Raw genomic sequence first — 26101 nt, 5'->3', positions numbered from 1 at the left:
TTGTCTGAATTTTTGTCTTGTTTTATAAAATGTTAATTATTTTCATTTCTTGTGCTGGTTTATTATGAACAACATGTAAAATTGCAGGAAACTAGCACAAATAATTGGGTGGGAGAGAGGGGCCGCTGCCGCCAAAACGTGCACAGTTTTGGGTCGCTCCACCGCCAAAAAATCTCACTCCAAACTTTTGGTGAAACTTGGCAGCCCTGCTAACAAGGCTAGTGTATAATAGTTAACAAGGCTAGCCTACAGTAGCTAACAAGGCTAAGGGTATAGTAGTTAACAGGGCTAGCCTACAGTAGTTAACAAGGCTAGTGTATAATAGTTAACAAGGCTAGTGTATAATAGTTAACAGGGCTAGTGTATAGTAGTTAACAAGGCTAGCCTACAGTAGCTAACAAGGCTAGTGTATAATAGTTAACAAGGCTACCCTACAGTAGCTAACAAGGTTAGTGTACAGTAGTTAACAAGGTTAGCCTACAGTAGCTAACCAGGCTAGCCTAGCTAACAAGGGGTTTCCATTCAGACTCCCTTTCAGCACATTTCAAGGATCTTAACCTTGTGGCCTGGGGTGGTCCAGTTCTAGCACCATGGCCTCAGGTGGTCCAGCACCACAGTCTACAGTGCACACATACCCATGTCGGCATGGGTTAGAATCCGGCCCATGTCCTGCTGACATGCCCTCTCTCCCTTCTTCTCCTTACTTTCCTGTCTATTGCATCTGTCCAATACAATGAAAAATATGAGTGGAACTACCCCACTCAGAAAAAATTACTTAAAGATAATAAGATAATAGAAATATAGATATGAATACATACTGGCATGTTTAATAGATCCAGTAGGTATGATATAGAGGTATGAATACTAGGCCTAGCTTGGCTCTGACAATGAGAGAAAGATATGGGTCCATTCTGTTCACAGACACGCTCATTAATAGTCTGAACAGCAGACTGGAGAAAAAGAGAGAGGCTATGTATGAGAGTCAATCAGAGAAGGGTAAGGAGGGGAGAGGAGAGGAGGGAAGGGAAGAGGAGGGGAGAGGAGGGAAGGGGAGGGGAGAGGAGAGGGGGGGGGAGAGAGAAGAGGAGGGGAGGGGGGAGAGGAGGGAAGGGAGGGGGGGAGAGGAGGGAAGGGAGGAAGAGAGGAGGGAAGGGAGGGGGGAGGAATCGATCCATGTCAGCTAGCTGGCTAGCCTGTAACCAAACCCAGCATGGTCCCATCTCCCTGGACCTCACACCTGTCAACTAACCTCACACCTGTCAACTGTAGACTAGACCTCACCTGTCAACTGTAGACTAGACCTGTCAACTGTAGACTAGACCTCACAACTGTCAACTGTAGACTAGACCTGTCAACTGTAGACTAGACCTCACCTGTCAACTGTAGACTAGACCTGTCAACTGTAGACTAGACCTCACAACTGTCAACTGTAGACTAGACCTGTCAACTGTAGACTAGACCTCACAACTGTCAACTGTAGACTAGACCTGTCAACTGTAGACTAGACCTCACAACTGTCAACTGTAGACTAGACCTGTCAACTGTAGACTAGACCTGTCAACTGTAGACTGGACCTGTCAACTGTAGACTGGACCTCACACCTGTCAACTGTAGAATAGACCTGTCAACTGTAGACTAGACCTCACACCTGTCAACTGTAGACTAATACCCTTGTTCTGAATCATCTCTCACACATTCCGTTCTCGCAAATCTTCCTCACTTTACAGAGTCACAGGGAGAGAGAGAGTCAGAGAGGGACACGGTCAGAGAGAGTCAGAGAGTCATAGAGAGGTTTAGGGTGAATCATCAGTTCACCAGTTGTAGCAGGAAGAGTAATCTAGCTCAGGCCAGGGGCCATTGGCAGTCTCCATGATAGAAGAGTGAGTTATAGAGGAAGAGTCACAGAGAGAGAGAGACAGGGTTCGACATTAACGGTTGCCCGATTGCCTGGGGCAAGTAAAACATTTGTGGGGTTTGTTTGCGCGACAGCGACGACGCTGCTGGATCCTGAATCTGTGTATCGGTGTGCAGGAAGAACAACAGACGGCGCAGGCGCCAGACCAGACTAGATGATCATGGAGTGAAGATCATCTAGTCTGGTCTGGCACCTGTGCCCTCCGCTGTCGTGCAACCAAACCCGGCAAATGTTTTACTTACCCCGGGCAATCGGGCAACTGTTAATGTCGAACCCTGGAGAGAGAGCCACAGAGATAGATTGGCTAGGTGAACGTGTATGTGTCTGTGTGTGTCTGTGTGTGTGTGTGTGTGTGGGGGGGGGGGGGGGGGTCGTGCATAGTGAAGGAGGCTATCCTAGCAGAAGCACGCTGAACTCTTGACCCTCAGAAGAACGACAGAAAACATTTGTGTATATTTCTAGGACAGACACACACACACACACACACCCACACACACCCACACACAAACACACACTCACAGACAGATTGTGCAGCATCCCTCTCTGACCAGACAGAACTCTCCTGGGGACTAAACCGCGTTATCAGTTATCACCATCAGCAGCCTCGGCACAGCAGAACAGGAGAGATCTCTCTCACTACGGAGAGACTTCTCAGAACCAGAGACAGTTAAGTAGGTCACCCCTTCAATGGCCAAGCTGTTATCTGCTCCGAGAGAAAGAGAGAGAGAGAATGAGGGAGAGAGAATGTGGGAGATAGAAAGAGAATGAAGGAGAGAGAATGAGGGAGAGAGAGAGAGAATGAGGGAGAGTGAGAGAATGAGGGAGAGAGAGAGAATGAGGGAGAGAGAGAATGATGGAGAGAGAGAGAAACTGTAACTCTGTGAGACTTACTCTAGTGAATGGGATTGGACAAAAGGATTTGTATTTAAAAGATTGTGCTGTAATTTCAGTAGAATGGCTGTGTGTGTGTGTGTGTGTGTGTGTGTGTGTGTGTCTGTCTGTCTGTCTGGCTAGCTATTGTCTGTTCTGTTAGCTGTAATCTCGGAGCAGCCTCTGGGAGCCACGCACGCACGCACACACACACACACACACACACACACACACACACACACACACACACGCACACACACACACACACACACACACACACACACACACACACACACACACACACACACACGCACGCCAGACAGGAGCTCTCAGGATCCTGACCAGCCAAATTAAACAGTGACTCTCTCCTTGAGCAGCGTAGCCAATCAGAAGGACACAGTGCGTCTGGAAAGAAATTAGTAGGAAAAGCAGAAGACATACAGACTCACAGACTCACAGACTCACAGAGAGACAGAGAGACGTGCAGACAGGGAGGGAGGGAGGGAGGGAGGGAGGGAGGGAGGACAAGAACACAAAGATGGGGTGTCGGGGAGAGAGAGAGAGAGAGAGAGAGAGAGAGAGAGTGCGACGAGCCAATTCGCTCAGTAGTTTCTTATTGGATACCACTGACCTTCCGAACTTTGTATCTGAACACACACACACACACACCTGGGTTTCCGTTAGAAAAAATTTGTGTTTGAAGATTTGAAGATTTCAATTTACCGGACAAACGTGAGAAATTCCGGTCATCATATTAAAATATAATATAGCTGTTTGTCGCGGTGATTACTGTTGTGTAGCCTATACAGTATATGCCGTTTAATGTCTATTTCTCATCCGATACGATTAGATGCGAGCTATATAATATAGGCTTTCATGATTCGCATGCGCTATGCCATAATATTATGTCCAGCGCTGAACGCGCCACACTGGGAACTGAACAGACTGCATCGATCAATGAACGGACTCCACATTACGTTAACTGAAGTCTGTTCAATTGTTTGGGATTAATGTGAGTTTTCTATTTTCTCTTTCCAGTTTTACCCTTTTTTATCAATAAAACAACGTCATTTCTATATCTTAATCGGACTCGCGAGTATGACAATGAGGAGAACATAACTGTTTATTGAGAAACGATTGACAGGCAGGCTGGGATACGTATAAAGAAATACCACAATGTCTAGATGTATAACATTGTATTGAAAAGTGCAAGAAGTTACATGTAGGCTTCTGGCGTGACACATAGGCTAGCCTAATTTCCGTTCATATGCCTTTTATCAGATAAAATAAAATAGAATAAAACTCTTTGAAAAATAAATAGGCTTTAAATGAACTTAACTGCTTTCAGTAGCTCAGTCAGTCCCACATACTGATGACATGCAATGCCATTTTTTGCCATGTGAAATGCAACTTGTAGCTGAGAGTGCAGCTTATTGTTAGCCGTTTCATTAGCCTGCTCACAGTGGCCTGACCGCCGATATGTGGTCACTGCACCGCCTGTGATCAGTGAGACATTCTCATATTCGTTGCTCCTCTCGTGAATCCGTTATTCCTCCCCCATGTTTTGCACGGTGAGCAGAACATTTTTCCTTCCCCATCTAAACGCAGCCAGGGGAAATGTTCTTTCCATTCAACTCGGAACCCTCGAGACTTTCTGACTGGAGGAGCCACTACCTCCATCTCTTTAGAGTCAGACTTCTCCTCAGACTCATTGTAGCTTGGTTTCATGAAGTCATTGTTAAGCTTACTTTGTCTTGCCATGTTTACCTCTCGCTCGCACTTTGAGCTGCAACGTTTGCAGGTTAAAAGCAGGGTTGCCAGATGGGCCGGGTTATCGCCGAATGGGCTACTGGGTTTAGCCGTAATAGACTGGTTAGGCTGTAAAATCCCATCTGGCAACCCTGCCACCGCTGTTTCGCGGAGTCATCTTCATGCCGGCGTCAAATCATATAATAATAAAAGAAATATAGCCTATATATTCGTCTTTTTTAATATAGAAGGAATCAGAATGTGACAATTCAACTTTAGCGAATTGTATTGAAATTGTGGTTAGAGGGAATTATTTTCACCGGACATTATGACCGAAGAGATTTCAATTTGTCGGACTTCAATAGATTTTACCGGACAAAGACCGGTAATTACCGGTTAACGGAAACCCTGACACACACACACACACACAATGGTAAACATTTGTTCCAGAGCCGTCCGTGGCTCTAGAGTCTAGACAATCATGGTCATAAAGGTCATAAAGGTTATAAAGGTCAGCTCCACTGAGATAAAGACCTGGGGGGGGGGGGTTAATACTGTACACCCCCCTCACCCCCCCTCCTCCTCCCCTTCCTCATCCCTCTTCCATCCCCATCCCTCCCTCCCTCTTTCTTCTCTCTCTCTCTCTCTCTCTCTCTCTCTCTCTCTCTCTCTCTCTCTCTCTCTCTCCCTCTCTCTCTGTAGCTACCCCACACTAGAGGACCAGGCTGATTCATCTCTCTTTCATCTCACTTTCTCCATCTCTTTTACCTCTCTCCCCCGGACCCCTGTAGAGATGGAGGGATGGCGAGGAGGAGGGGAGGAGAGGAGAACTGTCATGAGACGACTCTGAGTAACTAGAGTAAAACAGTTTAACTAACCTGACAGATTTATTAGGTCGCTTTTATACCATTAATAGCAGTTATATAATATAATCATAAGATATCATCAATATCATGTAGAATAAAAACTGCTGTAACGACTCTAGAACATTAACATTATTACCATTTAGCAGACGCTTTTATCCAAAGCGACTTAACATTTTAGATTACAGGGACAGTCTCCCTGGAGTATTTTAGGGCTAATCCCATTTCCCTTTTTTACCCCTACCCCTTGTTTTGTGTGCCACTCGCTTTTCAGCTTGCCCCTCGGAATAGAGTTACAAGGGGTAGAGGTTGAAAGTCTTCCCCAATGAAATGGGATAACTCTTCAAGACCCCGATATGTCATCAGTAGTATCATAGTAAAAGCATGGACGCTCGCGATTCGTTCACAACTTAGGTTTCATGCTATCAATCGATCAAACAAGTCATCAAATAAAAAAGAACAATGCTTCATTACCAGGCCAGTTCATGACAGAATAGCGGTGCTCTGTAGGCTAGCAACCCTGCTCCCACCCTGCCAGTCTGTAGTGATATTAGAGGAGCGGTAACAACCCTGCTCCTACCCTGACAATCTGTACCAGTACAGTAGTTACCACTCCTCTAATATCAGACTGGCAGGGTAGCATTCTCTCCGTCCGTCTATCTGCTCCCCAGTGCAGTGCTGGGGTATTAAACCCAGTGTTGTGGTGTTTTTGTGTTAAGCTGGTTTAGAGTTTGATGCCCCACGATGTCACATGGACTGTTCAGCGTTCAGCCGTGCTGTACACACACTCCTGGGCCGACCTGAACCCTACTGTTCTGGCTCAGATATGACCCGTACTGTTCTGGCTCAGATATGACCCCTACTGTTCTGCCGCTTTACAGAGAAACAGAAAAGAACAAAAACAGTCAGACAAACAGAACTAGGCGCCGAAGGCCTTGGTGAACAGGTGGGATTTGGCGGCTGTTCCAAAACAGGGTGGAGATGTTGTGGATCTCCGCAGGGAGAGAGTTCCAGAGGGTGGGAGCTGCCACACTAAAAGCTCTGTCCCAGAAGGTTCGCAGGTTAGTGCGGGGGGTGGCAAGCAGGCCAGAGTCTGAGGATCGCAGGTTCCGGGGAGGAGCACGTAGGCGGAGGAGGTTGGATAAGTACTGGGGGGCACAGGCATGGAGGGATTTGTAGGTGAGGAGGAGGTGGATGATGGTGGCGTGCTGCCACGGCTTTGTGTGAGTGAGAACCCTGGCAACAGAGTTTTGGACATACTAGAGCCTCTCCAGGGTTTTGTTGGGAACCCCGAACAGGACACCATTGCAGTAGTCCAGGCGGGAGGTGACAAATGCATGGACCAGGGTTTCAGCAACAGACTCTGAGAGTGACGGTCGGAGTCTGGCAATGTTCCTTGGGTGGAAGAAGGCGGATTTGATGACGGACTTGATTGGGGGGATTGCCGTCAACCTCGAGGATGAAGTCACCAGCCTTCCGGAGCAGCGCCTTGGGTGCCACAACCATGAGCTCTGTTTTCTTACTGTTCATTTTGAGAAAGTTTAATGTCATCCAGGTTTTTATTTCGTGCAGGCAGTTGACAGGCAGTTGAAGGGACTGAGGGGGGAGCTGAGAGGGTGGAGTAGTGCTGAGATAGATTTGGGTATCATCAGCGTAGCAGTGGAAGTTGAGGCCGTGATGGCGGATGATCTGGCCGAGGGAGAGCATGTAGATGGTGAAGAGGAGGGGTCCAAGCACAGAGCCTTGAGGCACGCCTTGATTGACTGGGGCTGGGGGGGAACTCGAGCCATTGATGGTGACAAAGTTCCCTGTTCCCTGTTTGAGAGGTAAGATTGGAACCAGGAGAGGGCTGTACCGATGACACCAAGGTGGTCAGATAGGTGGTTGAGGAGGATGGTGTGGGAGACTGTATCAAAAGTTGCAGAGAGGTCCACGAGGATGAGGATGCTGATGCGGCCAGAGTCAGCAGCGATGAGGAGATTGTTGATGGTCTTAATGAGGGCAGTCTCCTTGCTGTGGTGTAATCTGAAGCCAGGTTGGAGGGGCTCATAGAGCTTATGGTTGGACATTTGCTGATGGAGTTGGCCAGTGGCTACTCTTTCCAGAGTTTTGTTCAGGAAGGGAAGGTTGGAGATCGTGGTGATTGTGAAGGTCATCAGGGTACAGACCAGGCTTTTTGAGGATGGGGGTGACCGAGGCAGTTTTGAAGCTGGTGGGAACTATGCCAGATTCGAAAGAAGCGTTGATGATGTCCACCATGTAGGGGCAGAGGGTGAGTAGGCAGTCCTTGACCAGGGCTATGGGGTCCAGAGAGCAGGTGGAGGTCTTGGCCAAGGTGACCAACTTGGAGACTTGAGGAGCACCCACAGGGGAGAAAGAGGAGAGGCAGCATTGGGGGAGAAGTGATGCTGAGGGGGAATCGCCATGTGGCTGAGGTGTGGGTGGAGGGGGAAGGGCTGGTGCCAGGAGCTGCTGGTGGATGGAGTGAACTTTGGTCTGGAAGGGTTACCCTGACATCTGAGGTTTTGGAAATTCTCACCCAATCCAGCCCAGTACACCACCAAGCCATCCCAGTACACAATCAGTCCAGCCCAGTGCACCACCAAGCCATCCCAGTACACAACCGGGTTTATCCTTGCCGTGTGAATGCTGCCTATGGGCTATACAGTATCCTTACAAGGTGGCGAAAACCCACCTCATGTTTATTCAGGTCAAAATGAAACCAAAGATTTTCATGTTTTGCCTTTCCACCAGAACAGCAGAGGTGGCAGAGGTCCTCTAGAGCTTATTTACCAATCTGAAGTAAAAGCTTTTCTAAGTTAACGATCTAAATCAACCATTACAGTCTAACTTAACGATCTAAATCAACCATTACAGTCTAACTTAATGACCTAAATCAACCATTACAGTCTAACTTAATGACCTAAATCAACCATTACAGTCTAACTTAATGATCTAAATCAACCATTACAGTCTAACTTAACGATCTGAATCAACCATTAAGTGTCTAACTTAACGATCTAAATCAACCATTACAGTCTAACTTAACGATCTAAATCAACCATTACAGTCTAACTTAACGATCTAAATCAACCATTACAGTCTAACTTAACGATCTAAATCAACCATTACAGTCTAACTTAATGACCTAAATCAACTATTGAGGCTGCAGGGAGGCTGCAGAGAGGGACACCCCTGTAGTGTTGCTATGGATTCCCCTGCAGTGTTGCTAGGGACACCCCTGATTACAACCAATAATGCTGAATGAATATTGAATATTGCAGATTAGTTAAGAGCTTTAAGTAGGTGTGAAATATGAATCTGTGGAATGGACCATCTATCCCCCCATCCCAGTGATTAACAATAAACCACGCTGTTACACAACACAGAGAGAGAAAGAGGGAGAGAGAAAGAGGGAGAGAGAAAGAGAGAGAGCAGCACACCAACAGCATTAATGCCTATGCTTTATAGGCGTTAGCTCGGTGAGCTTGTGTCGACCGGGGTGCAAATCCACTCTGTCACGTGTGTTGACCTTTTATTTCTAGTGACACACATTGGTACACTCAACACTCAACACACACACACACACACACACACACACACACACACACACACACACACACACACACATGCACACACACACACACACACACACACACACACACACACACACACACACACACACACACACACACACACACACACACACACATTTTGCCAAACTTTTTTTTTAAGGAGAGTTTACTTAAAGCACCAAGGCTCTTCCACTTCATGTGACTTTGGTAAAGAGACATGTTTACACAGATGAATATTTCAAGATTACAATGTTTCCCTCCTACCAAGCAGAAACCAAGCAGAGGTTACTGAGCTTTACCCTTGATACCCCACCCCCAAATGCACACATACACACACACACACACACACACACACGCACGAACACACACACACGCACACAATCTTTATCCACGTTAATTACCTCCAGGATTAATGTGCACCTTACGGTTTAGTTGATACTGTGCATATAATCACTCTAATTAGTTCACTAATCACTTGACTTCATTGAATCCATTTCCACACTTCATGCATATTCAACGGCTATGCAAATCACCGCCTGGCTGTGTTTTAAATGGCCTCTGAGGTGTCTGGTGTTGTGTGTGTGGAGGCTCTGACACACTCGTACCCAATCAGAATGCAGCTCAGATACCCTCACACCCAATCAGAATGAAGCTGTGATACACCTGTACCCAATTAGAATGCATCTCAGATACACTGTACCCAATCAGAATGAAGCTGTGATACAGCTGTACCCAAACAGAATGAAGCTCAGATACACTCGTACCCAATCAGACTGCAGCTCAGAGGCTTTATGTTGTCCTCACTACAGCATAGGAACTGCAGCTATCCAACTAGCTAAACTCGCAAAAGGATGACTTGAGACGTAGTAAACTTTACTCGTTGTTTACTGTGGTTCTTTACACCATCTTACAGGCAGAGTGAAAACTGTAACAAGACAGAAAGTGAAACAATTAGCCTACTACTGTTTGTTGGCAGTATAAATAATGTACAAAAACGATCAAACTGTAACAAGACAGAATAACATGTAAGCAGGTAAATTTTCCTAATATAAATAATGTACAAAAACGATCAAACTGTAACAAGACAGAACGTGAAACAATTAGCCTACTACTGTTTGTTGGCAGCATAATGTAAATAATGTACAAAAACGATATTTTTTACTAGAAACAAATCAAATGCCTTTTTTATGTAAATATGCTCTTAACATTAACATTAACATTAAGTATAACTATGAAATTATTAACTTACGACATTGCCTCTGTAGCGTGTACAGCGTGGATAGAATGAATAGCTTCAACTGGTTTCCTTAGCAACAACAAACTAATAGGAAGTGAGCTTTAAGAACTAGAACAAACGCATTTCAAAATAAAAGTCCCTCCAACATTATGCCTTGAAGGCAACACAGGCTTCGTTCACACAGCAGTGGAATGTGACCCAAATCCATTTTTTTTGCCGACATGCGACTCTGGTCTGATATATGCATGACCGTATGAACACCGCAAGTCACATGAAATCTGACTGTTTTAAATCCGACCTGGGTCGCGTTCAGAGGTGGTATTATATCGGATACGTATCAGATATTTAGCAACGCGCCCCTGTCTGAACTGTCAAGTCGCGTTTAATGCAACTTTTACGTCACTCTAGCAGGGTTGCCAGATGGGATTGACAATACAGCCTAAACAGTCTATAACCGCTAAATCCTCTGAAGTCCGAAACCTGGGCGTCATCCTGGACTCCACCCTCTCCTTCCAGTCCCACATAAAATCCATCACCAAATCCGCCTTTTTCCACCTCAGAAACATCGCCAGATTACGACCTTCCCTCACTGACCCCGTTGCCGAAACCCTCCTCCATGCCTTCGTCACCTCCCGTCTGGATTATTGCAATGGAGTCCTGTTCGGGGTTCCCACCAAAGCCTTGGACAGACTCCAGTATGTGCAGAACTCAGCTGCCAGGGTCCTCACCCACACGAAGCCCTGGCAGCACATCACCCCCACCCTCATTCACCTCCACTGGCTCCCGGTCAATTCCCGCATCACATCAAAATCCTCCTCCTCACCGACAAATCCCTCCACGCCTGCGCCCCCCCAGTACTTAACTGACCTCCTCTCCCAACATATCCCTTCCCGGAACCTGCGGTCCGCAGACATGGGCCTGCTATCCATCCCCCGCGTGGCCGCACCTACTCTCTGGAACTCCCTCCCCATAGTGATCCCTAACGCCCCCACCCTGGACTCCTTCAAATTAGCCCTGAAAACCCATCTGTTCACCAAGGCCTTTAGCCCCTAGTCAATGTTTCAGTTTTGCTTTGTTTGTTTTCTGTTTTGTCTGTCTGACCATCTTAGAATTGTAAAGCGTCCATGGGTTGTTTGAAAGGCGCTATAGAAATTAAAGTTATTATTATTATTATTATTATTATTATTATTATTATTATTAAATCCAGTAGCCCATTCGGCGGTAACCCGCCCCATCTGGCAACCCTGCACTCTAGACGCACTTGGGTCAATGACGGATAAGGTTTTCAGAAGGGCAAAAAGTTAAAAAGTTACACATTTTCCATTAATAATATGTTATATTTTGCACCCAAAGATGTGCAAATAGGACTAACATAGATTGTCATAATTCGGTACAACCATTATATTTATGTTTAACCAGATTTCTGGTTGTACCGAATTATTATTTTTGGTTGTACCGAATGATTTTCTTCAAGTAAACAGTTACATTTTCAGTGTGTTTTAGCGGTTGTACCGAATGATGTGATATTTGAGGACATTCATAACAGGGAGCGGAAAAGTGCATTTATCAAACATAAGAGAGAGCTGGCTACTTTTCTTCTCACTCAGAGGGTCTGCTGCAGGGGTCTTAATGATGTCATATCCTGTCACATGATGATTATCAGTTGATTTGATCCAAAATGGTGCCTTGAAAGTGGTTGCTCCGAATGATATCAGTGAAATAATTTTTTGGTGACAAAAGTGATTTGAGGAAAGCAAACATTTCTACATAAAAATCCTTAACCATTTTGCAGTATATTGTTATAAACCCTTGTAAAATCATGCCAGAATGTTTATATAATAGTTGTAATATCATTTTAGATATTTTAATGGCACATTAGCTGGTTGCATTTGTGTTCGGACGGTTGTACCGAATGACTTTAAAGAGTCTAAGTGCCTGAATTTGTAAAAAATCACCATAAACTCTTTGTGTATTCAATAAAGGAGAGCAAATAATGTTAATTAACATAATGTATATATTCAGGGTTATAAGGGTTCAGAACAGCCCTTCTAAACTGAGCTGGGTTCAGAACAGCCCTTCTAAACTGAGCTGGGTTCTAATGAACAGCCCTTCTAAACTGAGCTAGGTTCTAACGAACAGCACTTCTAAACTGAGCTGGGTTCAGAACAGCTCTTCTAAACTGCGCTGGGTTGTAACGAACAGCACTTCTAAACTGAGCTGGGTTCTGGAAACACTCTACTTCGCATTAGAGAGGTTCAGTACTTTGGTGTTTGCTTTAACTGCAACTCATTTATAATTGCGGGACACACACACACACACATACAGTAAAAATCCATAGCCAAATGCCTCACAGTGGTGGAGGTCTGGATGGCAGCCCTCTCCCACATGTTCCTCCTCCGTAGTGACTCCTGCATGGTGGACTGCATGAGGAGTGTGATTGCGGTCTGACAGAGGCACTTACCGCCGCTCAGACCTCATTTACACCCACTTACGCCGCCCCCGCTGCACTGGACAATACGTCTCCCCGCTCCCCCACCCACCCGTCCGCAGGTCTGTACAGCAAATGGCGGCGATAAGCTGTCATTCCCATCAAGGACTCGTTCTGCCGACATCCAGACATTAAGTAGCGAGCCCAGAGAGGAGTGATTGCTGTCACCGATAAACCTCTACCGCCAGGAGACAGAGTGGGCGGCCCAAACCAGAGACCTTCTCTCTCTCTCTCTCTCTCTCTCTTTGTCTCTCTTTCTTTGTCTCCATCCCTCTCTCTCTTTCTGTCTCTCACTCCCTCCTTCCTTCTCTCTCTCCATCTCTCTCACTCTCTCTCTCCCTCCCTCTCTCTCTCTCCCCCTCCCACTTTCTTTCCCTCCCTCCCACTCTCTCCCACTCTCTTTCCCTCCCTCTCTCTCCATCCCCCCCCCCCCCCAGTAGAGACATACAGTAGGCTACCTGATGCCTCTTGTCTAATCTCATATCTCAGGCTCCTGGAAACTGCAGCATCACGGGTGGCAATAACTCACATGCTACACAACTCATCACTATCAGTACACACACACACACACACACATACACACACACACACACACACACACACACACACACACACATAACTCATCTCTCTTTGTGTATCAGTACACACACACACACACACACAACTCATCTCTCTTTGTGTACCAGTACACACACACACACACACACACACACACACACACACACACACACACACACACACACACACACACACACACACACACACACACACACACACACAGAGAACTCATCTCTCTTTGTGTATCAGTACACACTCACACACACACACACACACACACACACACAGAACTCATCTCTCTTTGTGTACCAGTACACACACACACACACACATCCACACACACACACACACACAAAGAAAAAACACACACACACAGAACTCATCCCTCTTTGTGTATTAGTGTGTCAGCGCCCCAGAGAGGAGACATATTGAATATAGCTTGCTCTGTAGTTCGAGATTGGGGAATCTGCCTTGAAGTAGGAACATCTATCTGTTGTTGCTAATGCCATTGTATTGGATTTACTTTATGTTATGTAAGCTGAGCTCCTGGATAACATCGTCCCAGCGTGACCCAGTGGTTTAGAATGGGATGTCGTCAGCATCTTTAATATAATATGCCATTTAGCAGATTTAGCTTTTTATCCAAAGCAACTTACATTGCTATGAGTGCACTGAGTAAATCTTCCAGTGTATATGATCCCAGCGACAATCGAACCCACAACCTAAGTGTTGTTAGCGCCATGCTCTACTAACTAAGCCACAGAGGACCATCATGTAGCCAACTAACCATGTAGCTAACTAGACATGTAACTAACTAACCATGTAGCCAACTAACCATGTAGCTAACTAGACATGTAACTAACTAACCATGTAGCTAACTAACCATGTAACTAACTAACCATGTAGCTAACTAGACATGTAACTAACTAACAATGTAGCTAACTAACCATGTAGCTGACTAACCATGTAGATAACTAACCATATAACTAACTAACCGTGTAGCTAACTAACTAACCATGTAGCTAACTAACTATATAACTAACTAACCATGTAGCTAACTAACTATATAACTAACTAACCATGTAGCTAACTAACCATGTAGCTAACTAACCATGTAGCTAACTAACCATGTAGATAACTAACCATGTAGCTAACTAACCATTGTAAGACCCCAATTCTTTTGTTGAATCCGCTCTGAAGGAAGACTGAGAGGAGTTGCACACTTGGTTGCTTTATTGAAGATCATAGGCAGGATACAAGATACAATGCAGCGCTGGACTCAGTCTGAGACAGCAGCAGCATGATGGCTGCCCCAGAGTGAGCATCAAATTATGAATTACAGTCAAATTTAAACAGCACATTGGTCAGGCGTTCCCATTGTCTTGCAATGTCTTGTCTAAGCGAGCTGAACATAGCGGTGAACATAGCCATCACTACACACTGACTCTGCAGTCCCAGTGCATTATGGGAACACCGACCGGTCATCGTCAATAGACAATCTTTAGCCACAGCATTCTCCACACCTCGACTGGTGGAGGTGAGGACATCTGGTGATGACGATGATGATGATGATGATGACACAAAGAGAAACCCTATACTTTCCTATCTTGTCATGTCCTCCCCATCTTCTCTCCTCTCCTCTCCATCTCTTCTCCTCCCCCTCTCCTCTCCTCTCCTCTCCTCTCCTCTCCTCTCCATCTCCTCTCCTCTCCTCCCCATCCCTTCTCCTCTCCTTTCCTCTCCTCTCCTCTCCTCTCCTCTCCTCTCCTCTCCTCTCCTCTCCTCTCCTCCCCATCCCCTCTCCTCTCCTCTCCTCTCCTTTCCTTTCCTCTCCTCCCCATCCTCTCTCCTCTCCTCTCCTCTCCCCCCCTCCTCTCCTCTTTTCCTTGTCCTGTCCCGTTCTCCCCCCTCCTCTCCTCTCCTCTCCTCTCTCCATAGAGGTACTTTCTGTTCTATTATTATTATTATTATTATTATTATTATTATTATTATTATTATTATTATTATTATTATTATGTTCAAGTTCAAGTTCAAGTTTATTGTCATTATACAATGAAATTCTTCAGCCTCGTCTCTCACTGTAGTATCACACACAAAAACATAGTCCACAATACAAACAACACAACAATACAGTACAAGGTGCTTAGTGCAGGGTGTAAAGTGCCAAGTGCAGTGCGCATGGTCATCTGTTCAGCCATCTAACTGCCTGTGGGAAGAAACTATTTCTGAGGCGGGTGGTGTGTGAGTTGATACTTCTATAGCGTTTTTCGGGATGGGAGGAGTGTGAATAGTGCATAGGCAGGGTGGCTGGTGTCCAATTTGAACCAACTTGCTCTGTTAGAACACTCAGCAATTATATTTGCTTACTTGCTTACTTTCCATCTGCAGACATCTCACCCTGCAAAAACTCTCGCGTCGTGCGCGCACAATCTTGTACGCGAGTGTGTCCAGTATGGAGGACCAAGTCTGTCAAAATTAACAATACATATATAGATAAATAAATTTATGTATGAATACATAAATTAATGAATACACACAGTATAAGGAAATACATTTATATTTATTTATTCTTTTACGCATTCATTCTTTGTTTTCCACATTCTTTTCCACATTCATTCTTTCTTTTCCACATTCATTTTTTCTTTTCCACATTCTTTTCCACATTCATTCTTTCTTTTCCACATTCTTTTCCACAGCAGGCTACATAGTGCTACAGAGTAAAAACAAAACAAAACAAAAAACAGCCTAAAACATAATAAGTTAAAAACATTTAACTTTAACTAAAAAAACACAAAATAAATCACAAGAATGAACACAGTTCAACAGTCAAAGGCCTTTTTGAATAAGGGAGCCAATGTAGTGAGTGTAGAATGGGGGTTATGTGCTCGTATTTGCGGACTCTCATCAGGATCCTGGCAGCGCTGTTCTGGATGCATTGCAGCTTCTGTATGCTTTTGCCAGGAATCCCGATGAAGAGCGCATTGCAGTATTCCAGTCTTGAGGAGATAAAGGCAAAGGCAAAGCATAAAGGCGAAGTTTCTCTGCATCTGAGGGTTAGAGTGGGACGGAGTTTGGAAATATTTCTGAGATGATAGGAGGTTTTGCACAGGTGTTTTATATGGTCACTGAAGGTCAGGTGAAACCTAGGGAAAGCAACTTCCTTCTCTAGCACCTTGGACAGGAAGGCAAGGTTGGAGACAGGCCTATAGTTGGCTAGAACCTCCGGGTCCAGGGTGGGCTTCTTGAAAAGGGGGCGGATGACAGAGACTTTGAGAGCAGGTGAGACATGACCAGTTCGAAGGGAGAGGTTAACAGCTTGAGTAATGAATGGGCTGAGAATGGGGATGTATGACTTGAGCAGAGCAGTGGGAATGGGGTCCAGGGCGCAAGTGCATGATTTCATACCTCTAAGGATTTCAATAATGTGGCTCTGCTGAACCTCTGTGAAGCATGGGAGGGATGGCAAACTCCCAGGCAAGGGGTTGGTAGCAGAGGAAGACAGAGAGGAGGAGCTGGGCATCAGAGATCGAATGTTGTTGACCTTGGATCTGCATCGCTGCTCTGTAGCTTCAGTAGTGGGAGATGGTTGTGGCTTCAGGAAATGGTTTATGGTGGAAAAAACTAGCTAGCTAGTTATAATAATAATAATAATAATAATAATAATAATAACTTGAATTTATATAGCACCTTTCAGGGAACCCAAGGTCGCTTAGTTATCTAACTAGCTAGTTATACATTACCACTAACTCTAAACTAGCTTGCTAGCTAAAGTTACCTGAGGTAACTTACCTCTAAATATGGATCTGACTGGGGCTAAGTTAATTTATTTGAGGGGGTAAACACACACTTTATTTGTTTTTTTGCTTTGAACAAATTACTTACCAACAAGGCATCTGCCTATGGTCCTAGCGGTCACCAGCAACTAGACTCACTCACTGAACATGTAACTACAGAGATGTGTGAAACCTGGACATAAACAAAACCTTCCAAAAGGGTTTAGGCAAGGCAAGTTTATTTGTATTGCACATGTCATACGACAAGGGCAATTCAAAGTGCATTATATGCACACATTATATAAAGACAATAGCCTACAGTAAGAGGAGTATAGTAAGATGTGTATGTATTGTATGTGTTATTATCCATATTCTAAAGGCTTGCTTAGATTCGTTTTTACTGATTAGATTTCTATTCTGGAGTCTGGAAAAACGCCTATTTTAAATAGATAATGTATAATTTGTATATTTAAACATAAAAATTCAGAAAACAATAAATGTACCCATCCATGGGTTTGCACACATCTGACAATGACAAACTATTCTATGTGAATACAACATTGTCTTTCTCTTTATCAGATGTGTATGCAAATATAGGGGCGTATCTTGCATGTTGTCCACGCCCCTGCGCATTTTCATTGGTTGATACTGCGCGTGACGTGGTGAAGCCCTCAGCCAAGAGCAGACACTACTTAATTTCCAATCATAGCATGTAAAAAAAAAGGAAAAAAGAAGTACAACCAGAATAGAAGTCCAAGTAGTACAATACTCATTATGGTACTTTAAACAGTTTTTCAGTGCATGAGGTCAGCTCACTGCCTGGGCTAGAGAGGTACTCCATTTGGTTAGGCTGGACATTTTTTTCTGGTGCCATCCTAAGTCAAACTCTGCATATGAATCATAGTGGAGGTATGATATATGGCATGTATATGGCATATATATACGGTTCTTTGGTGGAAAGGCATTTTTTAAAGCCATTTTTAGTCACCACAAGTCTGTTCAAACCCAGGCAGCGAGACCAGCAGGAAAACACAACTAGATCTTCTATAATTCTAACTGGATAGTACTTCGTTTCCAGTCATAGTCAGCTAGATTACTTACTTAGCTAGCTTACTTTTACTTATCAAATGTACATTTTGTGATATAAACTCAGTGGAGACACTCTCAGCTGTCTTGCATCGCGCATATGCGCTCTGGGCTATGTCTAATTGAGTCAACTGGTATTGTGGTTATCACCAAGTTCTCCCATACAGTGCTGATGGACTAGTATAGACCATTGCCGACATGTGTGAAAGGGGACAACACGGGAATAGCTTGGGATGTCGACATACGTAGTTTGGGATTCCATGGAAATTATAGGGTGAAAGAGGCTGTGTGAGAACGGGGCTATAGACGCTCTACCCGTCTGTGGTGATAACTGCGTCGCTGCTTTCACACGTCACGCGCGGTATCAACCAATGAAAATGCGTAGGGGTGTGGACAACATGCAAGATACGCCCCCATATATTTGCATACAGATCTGATAAAGTGGAAAAGAAAGAATAAATGTGGAAAAGAAAGAATGAATGTGGAAAAGAAAGAATGAAAGAATGAATGTGGGAAAGAAAGAATGAATGTGGAAAAGAAAGAATGAATGTGGAAAACAAAGAATGAGTGTGGAAAACAATTAATGAATGCGTAAAAGAATAAATAAATATAGAAATGTATTTCATTATTACTGTGTGTATTCATTCATTTATGTGTTCATACATTCATTTATGTATTGTTAATTTTGACAGACTTGGTCCTCCATAGTCCAGCGCGAAGCGAAGTGTGGAGATAGGTTTGGCTATGCGAGACTACTGGCGGACTAACGTTACCAACGAGCCCATGGGCTTGCCACTCGCCAGATTCGGGTTGGGTTTTTAAAAAAGCGGATATTTTAGCCTACTTGTCAGATGTTTGGTGTCTACGTCCGTAATAATTCCCGCCCCCCCAAGGAAATGGTAGGGGAAACACTGGTATTTATTACTTTATTCCTCATTCAGAAATGTTTTGAGCAGAAGCTCTTTCTTTCATCTGTCTCCTGGGTCATTTTTTTAATACGGTGCCTTTTCCGTCCCCAGTACAAATGTTGTATTTTGTCTAAATTTGGACAAATACTAATTCCATTAGGTTTTTCATGTATAGTCAATTGTTATTTATTATGAATACAATGATATGGGCTTCTAAGTTTTCTACATTTTAAAAGCTTTGGTTAAAGATGTAAATGGGATTTTGCATGGGATTTGGGATGGACAAGGTATGATGTTGGTATACACCAACATACACCAACATCAAGCTTGCTTACAAGGCTAGACCGCTAGCTCATCTAGGCATGTCTGACCACGTGTCCATCCTTCTGATCCCAGCCTACACTCCCATGAGGAAAAGTGCTCCCATCACCACTAAGACTGTCAGAACCTGGCCAGCAGGGTCCCCTCCACTGCAGATCTGCCAGAATGACACCTCATGGCAGGAATATGAGCATGAGGACCTGGAACAGTTCACGTCGTCGGTTCTGAACCACATAGTGAACTGCACCAACTCAGCCACCGTGGACAAACGTGTCCGGGTCTACCCCAACATGAAGCCATGGATGACTGAGAAGGTCCGAAAACTGCTCAAGGAGAGGGACAACGCCTACTCAGCGAAGGACACACTGCTGTACAGCACCACCAGGGCTAACCTAAACCGTGGCATCCGGGAGGCCAAGGCAGACCACAGAGAGAAGATTGAGGAATGCTTCCTGAGCAACGACTTCAGGCGGGTGTGGCAGGGGGTTCAGCACATGACAAACTTCAGAGCCAACAGGCTCACAGCCGCGGAGGACGACCCCCTGCTGGCGGAAAAGCTGAACTCCTTCTACGCCCGGTTCGACGAGGGGCGAACGGAGGTAACCACAACACAAACACCACTCTCTCCAGCTCTCAGCAGCCTCACCCTCACAGAGCATGAAGTGAGACGCGTGCTGAAGGCGGTGGACCCCAGAAAAGCCTCAGGGCCGGATGGCGTCCTGGGACGGGTGCTGAGGGACTGCGCCGACCAGCTGGCCGGGGTTTTCACCAACATCTTCAACCAGTCCCTGTCCCAGGCCACCATCCCACCCTGCCTGAAAACCTCAACTATCATCCCAGTCCCGAAGAAAAGCACGGTGAGCTGCCTAAACGACTACCGCCCGGTGGCACTCACACCAATCATCATGAAGTGCTTCGAGAAACTGGTCCGGGCCCACATAGTCACACGCCTCCCGCCCAACCTGGATCCATACCAGTTCGCCTACAGAGCCCACAGGTCCACAGAGGACGCCATCGCGACGACTCTCCACTCCACTCTATCCCACCTGGAGAGGGGGAACAGCTACGCGAGACTGCTCTTTGTGGACTTCAGCTCTGCCTTCAACACCATCCTTCCAGACAGGCTAGTGACCAAACTACTAGACCTGGGACTATCACACTATCATGGATCAAGGACTTCCTGTCTGACCGCCCCCAGAGGGTGCGGGTGGGCTCCCACACCTCCACAGCCCTCAGACTCAGCACTGGGTCCCCCCAGGGCTGCGTGCTAAGCCCCATCCTCTACAACCTCTACACCTACGACTTCACCCCCGTCCACCCCAGCAACTCCATCGTAAAGTTTGCAGACGACACCACTGTGGTGGGCTGCATCTCGGGGGGGGGACGAGGCGGCGTTCAGGGATGAGGTGGAGCAGCTGGGCAAGCTGTGCAAGGTTAACAACCTGCTGCTGAACCAGTCAAAGACCCAGGAAATCATCGTGGACTTCAGGAGGAAAAAATCTGAGGTCCAGCCCCTGCTCGTCGATGGAGGGAGCGTGGAGAGAGTCTCAACCTTCCGATTCCTGGGGGTGCACATACAGGATGACCTGTCCTGGAAGACCAACACAGCAGCCATCATCAAGAGGGCACAACAGCGGCTCTACTTCCTGAGAGTCCTCAGGAAATACCACCTCAGACAGGAGCTGCTTGTGACCTTCTACCGCTGCACAGTGGAGAGCATCCTCACCTACTGCATCTGCGTGTGGTTCTCCAGCTGCACAGCCGCAGAGAGGAAAGCGCTACAGAGAGTCGTGAGATCGGCCCAGAAGATCACCGGCGCCCCCCTCCCCTCTCTGGAAGAGCTGTACAACACACGCTGCCTCAGGAAGGCCTCCAAGATCTCCAGAGACCCATCCCACCCTGGGAACGAACACTTTGTTCGGCTGCCCTCGGGCAGGCGGTTCAGGACCATGTCCGCAAGGACAAATAGACTGAAGCTCAGCTTCTACCCCAGGGCCATTCAGGCCCTGAACACAGCAAAGACCTAGGTTCTAGGCCCTGGACAATCTAGACAATTTGATGGCAGCTACTATATTGTAATCAAGTGCAATACTGAAACACAACTGTGAACATTTCAAACCTGCAAACTGCGACACTTTAAATGAATGTGCAATAACACTATGTGCAATATGACAACCCTCGGGTACATAAGGTCCAGAGATAGGAAATGTTAGGATATGTATAGCATAGCATAGAGTACAGCACAGTGTTTTATTTGTATAGTATAGTATAGTGGATAGTGAACATAGCCTTTATTTATGTAAACCATCTCTTTTCCCTTCTTGTTTTTAGTTTTTTTTTTCCTAGCACCAGGGGAGCCCCCCCTCCCAAATTTCGTTGTATGGTACCTGTACTATATCAATGACAATAAAGACCATTCATTCATTCATTCATTCCTGTCCCCAGTGTTGTTCATTCAACTTCAATCCAAAAAATAACTATTAAAAACATATACATTTCCAAATATGTTATTATTATTTAATTTTCCTGATCAATATCTATTGAAATCAAATATAGTTTTTATCCATTTAAAAAAAAAAATGTGTACAAAAAAATGAAGGTTGTATACTTGTCCCTGCGATCACTGACCACCCTGTTATGCTGTGTTAATGTCCCTTTTCAAAGAAAACCATATTTCTCAATCACATCACTCTCATGAGGTGACATCACATCAGTGGAGGGGATTTCAAATGTTGTAAGCTGTGTGATTTTCTACCTCTTTCTACCTTTTACCTGATTTTTATGTTTTTATCCAGTGAGTTTAATGTGGTTGACCATAACGTGTCCACCCTGTTATGCCTAAATATTGAGGAGATCAATCAAATTGAATAATTTCGTGCAAATTGAAAGTATTTAGTGCAAATTAGATTCCTCATCAAGTATTCATGGTCATTCTAGGCATTATGCTAACACAGGCAGGCTAAAGGCTAACTTTAACTCAAAATGTCCACCCTGTTAGTGTCCACCCTGTTATGTGTCCACTCTGTTCTGGAGACACTCGCCTTATTCAACTACAGAGGGTATTCTAAATAACATAAAATGTAGGTGCCTGAGCTCGACCACTATGTTTTTCAGCAAGCTAGATATGTCCTTTATAAAATAGAACATTAAAATATAGATAAATCAACAATTTATTTTTCACAAGTTATGAAGTCCAAATGGCACCGTATAAAAAAAATGACCCTCCTACATTCATCATTCAACCAGGGTAGCATGTCCTTCTTTCTTCTCTTTTGACTCCTCATCTTGGTAGGGTTAGTACAACACAACTTCATTAATTGTTGTCAAAAATGAATCGCAGCCACTCTCTGTCCTTACTCAGGAGAACCCTAACTCCAGTCCTGCTCTTTAAGAGCTGCTACAAGATGGTGCTGTTGACTCTTTGGAACTGTGTTCTGATACACAGTAGGCCTAGATTTGTATGAATTATTAGAGAATTGTTGTTTTGTTAGCTTTCTTGAAAAGAAAATTGCATTATAATCTGATAGACACAATCTGAAAAAATTATAATTATTAGTTATTCTTTCTGGTCGATTGGTAAACAATAGATCTATTCTAGTTTTTAAAGTAGGAATTATTCTAGTAGGCTTTTCTATAAGTTGAGTAAAACCCAAGTAATTAGTGATCTGCTTGAGATTTTTCCTTTCCTTATTTCCATCCCAGTTAATGTTAAGGTCACCAACAACAATTATTTCCTTTTTAGAATCACAGTGATTGAAGGCGACCTTCAACTCATCATAGAAGTCTACCTTTGTGAGGGTTTCCTGTAAATACAAATGACACAAGTCACACAAAAGGACATTTCAGGAGAAAGTGAGATGTTCACACCAACACATTCCAAATCTACTTCTCTTGGCCATTCGATTTGAGTACATTTCAAGGAGCTTTTGACATACAGCAAAGCCCCTCCATGCCTGTCTTGGTCCCTGTCTTTCCTAGCCAGGCATAGTTATTGCTGCCTGTGGAGAGGAATGGGTTAGCCTAACCAAGTTTCTGTCAGACCTAGAAAGTCAATATTAGAATTGCAGACTAGATGCTCCAGTTGTTCGGAATCGTCGTTTAGGAATCATACTCCGAATATTTAGGTGTCCACCAAATAGCCCTTTTGCTTTACATTGTGGGTTCTAGACTATTTTGGATGCATTCAATGTTTTGAAGAATTTAGTTTTTCTGTGTCTTTTCAAAACTGGATTCCTTTGTCTGGTTGGCATGGTTTGTTGTCCATTTTGATAGTCTAGAGGTGGCAGAGTCAAACACTCACCACTGGAAGGATCTGCACTTTGCTGAGCCATTTGTGCCATAGTTGAGTGCATTAACTCTGGGTGTAACAGTTCCAAACTAATGCCAGGCATCATACAATACAGTGTTTGTTATTGTGAGAATTATCTGAGTCAGTATCATAAGTGTGTTTTCAATGTTTTCTATTTACCCACTTGATCAGGGGCAGGGACCCCCAGAGTTGACTGGGTGGGCACTCTGTTCCTCTGATGTCGCCTGGGGCTTGCGGAGTGCCCCTCCTGTCACACCATTTTCACCTGCTGGTGGGCTGCTGGCCCATCTCTGGCATGGCCCCTGCTTTGGTTGCGACTTGGAGGCTTTGTTGTTGGCCAGGTGGCTGTTGAATATCTTCCTGGTCATCAACATCAGCCCGCTTTTTTGCTGGTGAGCTAGTCCCAGATTTTGAGCTTAGTGATCTAATTTCCCTCTGTCGCTTCATGCTTATGGCCTTTGCTGATTGGAAATAAGATCGATGATGGATCAATTTCTGTCGTACTTCCAGAGGAGTTGGATCGTTGACGGGTTGTCCTGGTGTTCCCTTTGACAGTTTTGTCCTGACTCTCTTCATGTCCTTTCATTGCTCTCTTGGTCTCCTTCTTTTTCCTATTTTTCTTCTTGGTCACGTTTGTACAGTACAGTACAATCTAATATCCCTACCATCCTAACCCACAGTACCGATAGTAGAACAGTGTGAATAGAGATACACACACACACACACACGCACGTACATGTTGTCACATTCAGAACAACTAATTTCGTTGTACTGTTTGTGCACTGACAATAAAGCTTTCTGATTCTGATTCTGAGAACCGCAGGGTTGAAAAGATTACGAGTTGCCAGGCAATCATAACATTCACAGGGTTGGCGTTTGACTGTTTGACTGTTGTCATCACGTTTACAACCTAGAGGAGAGCAGATAGATCTCTCTCTCTCTCTGTCTCTGTCTGTCTCTCTCTCTCTCTCTCTGTCTCTGTCTCTGTCTCTGAGTTATGACTGCCTCGTGAGAAACTTGACAATCTCTGGTCTTTTCATTGCCACGGGAACAGCAACCGGAGCGCTGTTATGATGTCATCCCCTCCCCGGAATGGAGGTGATCATTATGGGATGTGACTGGTAGAGCCTGGAGGGAGGCTGACGGGGTAGCAATCGGAGGACGGGCCTCATTGTGATGTATGGAGCGGTAATGACACAGCCTCTCCTCTCCTCTGTCATCCTCCATTTACCTCTCCTCCATCCTCCTCCCTTTTTCTCTCCTCTGTCCTCCTCCTTTTTCCTCTCCTCTGTCAACCTTCCTTTTCCTCTCCTCTGTCCTCCTCCCTTTTCCTCTCCTCTGTCCTCCTTCCTTTTCCTCTCCTCCATCCTCCTCCCTTTCCTCTCCTCCATCCTCCTCCCTTTTTCTCTCCTGTATCCTCCTCCCTTTTCCTCTCCTCCATCCTCCTTCCTTTTCCTCTCCTCTATCCTCCACTATCTTCCTTCTCCATAAGCATCGGAGGAGAACATCTTGTATCTAAAATCTATCTGTTATGTACTACATTCATGAGAGGATTGTATCACAAAGTTTTGTTGAAAAAGTAAATAGTTCATTTGATCGACAGACTTTACCCGGTCGGGTCCAATGTGTCTCAGCACCTATCATCCTGAAGGTTACAACAACTGTCTGTTGAATATATCAATGAATGTTTTACCAGATTGAAAGTGCTGGCAGTGTTTAAAATGTAAGACATTCACAGTCAGTCAGCCAGTCAGTCAGCCAGTCAGTCAGTCAGTCAGTCGGCCAGTCAGCCAGCCAGCCAGCCAGCCAGCCAGCCAGCCAGCCAGCCAGCCAGCCAGCCAGCCAGTCAGTCAGTCAGTCAATCAGTCAGCCCCTCTTCTGTTCTGTCACCCAGATGTTTAAAATACGGATGCCGTGTCCTCTCATGTCACCACAGGCTTTTCTCTAAAGAAAACAAAGGATCTCAAAGAAAAAAACTATTGAGTAATTATTGAGCCTGCTCATCTGGTGAGGGGACACAGAGCCTTGTTCCATGGGGCGCGACTCGAAGACCTCTGGATTATTATAAAGAGGGATTAAGATTAGGAGGAATAGTATTTCACGCTTCTTCAACTGTAAACCTCGAACGGAAATCACTTTGTAGTCAGATTATCCAGGCTTTTCGGTCAAAAGTTATTTGAGGAGGTTTAAAGGTTGCTCACTCAGTCACGACGTGTCAAGTGCCATAAAGCTTCAGAGGTCGTCAGAATGGCCTGACACTGTGTTCTGTGCCCTCTGAGCTAAAGCTTTGGGATTAGCTTTGCATGCTAACGCTCATGTCTTCAGACCTCAGACCAGGTCACCCATCATCACCCAAGTGATGGTCACTGAACTAGCTTTGATATGTTATCATGTTGATAGCTAGGCTAATGCTAGGATAATGCTAGGCTAATGCTATGATAATGCTAGG

The 26101-nt window shown here is 45.0% G+C and overlaps 1 protein-coding gene across 1 annotated transcript in view; it reads left to right on the top strand.

Annotated features, from left to right (window-relative positions):
• Positions 1-26101, top strand: part of fam184ab (family with sequence similarity 184 member Ab) — a gene marked incomplete at both ends in the record, with an annotated part of 110256 nt that overhangs the window by 31261 nt on the left and 52894 nt on the right.

The sequence above is a fragment of the Nansenia antarctica genome (assembly GCF_963989245.1).
Source record: "Nansenia antarctica genome assembly, chromosome: 1".
In the NCBI taxonomy this organism is placed as follows: domain Eukaryota; kingdom Metazoa; phylum Chordata; class Actinopteri; order Argentiniformes; family Microstomatidae; genus Nansenia; species Nansenia antarctica.
This window is presented reverse-complemented; position numbering and strand designations above follow the sequence as displayed.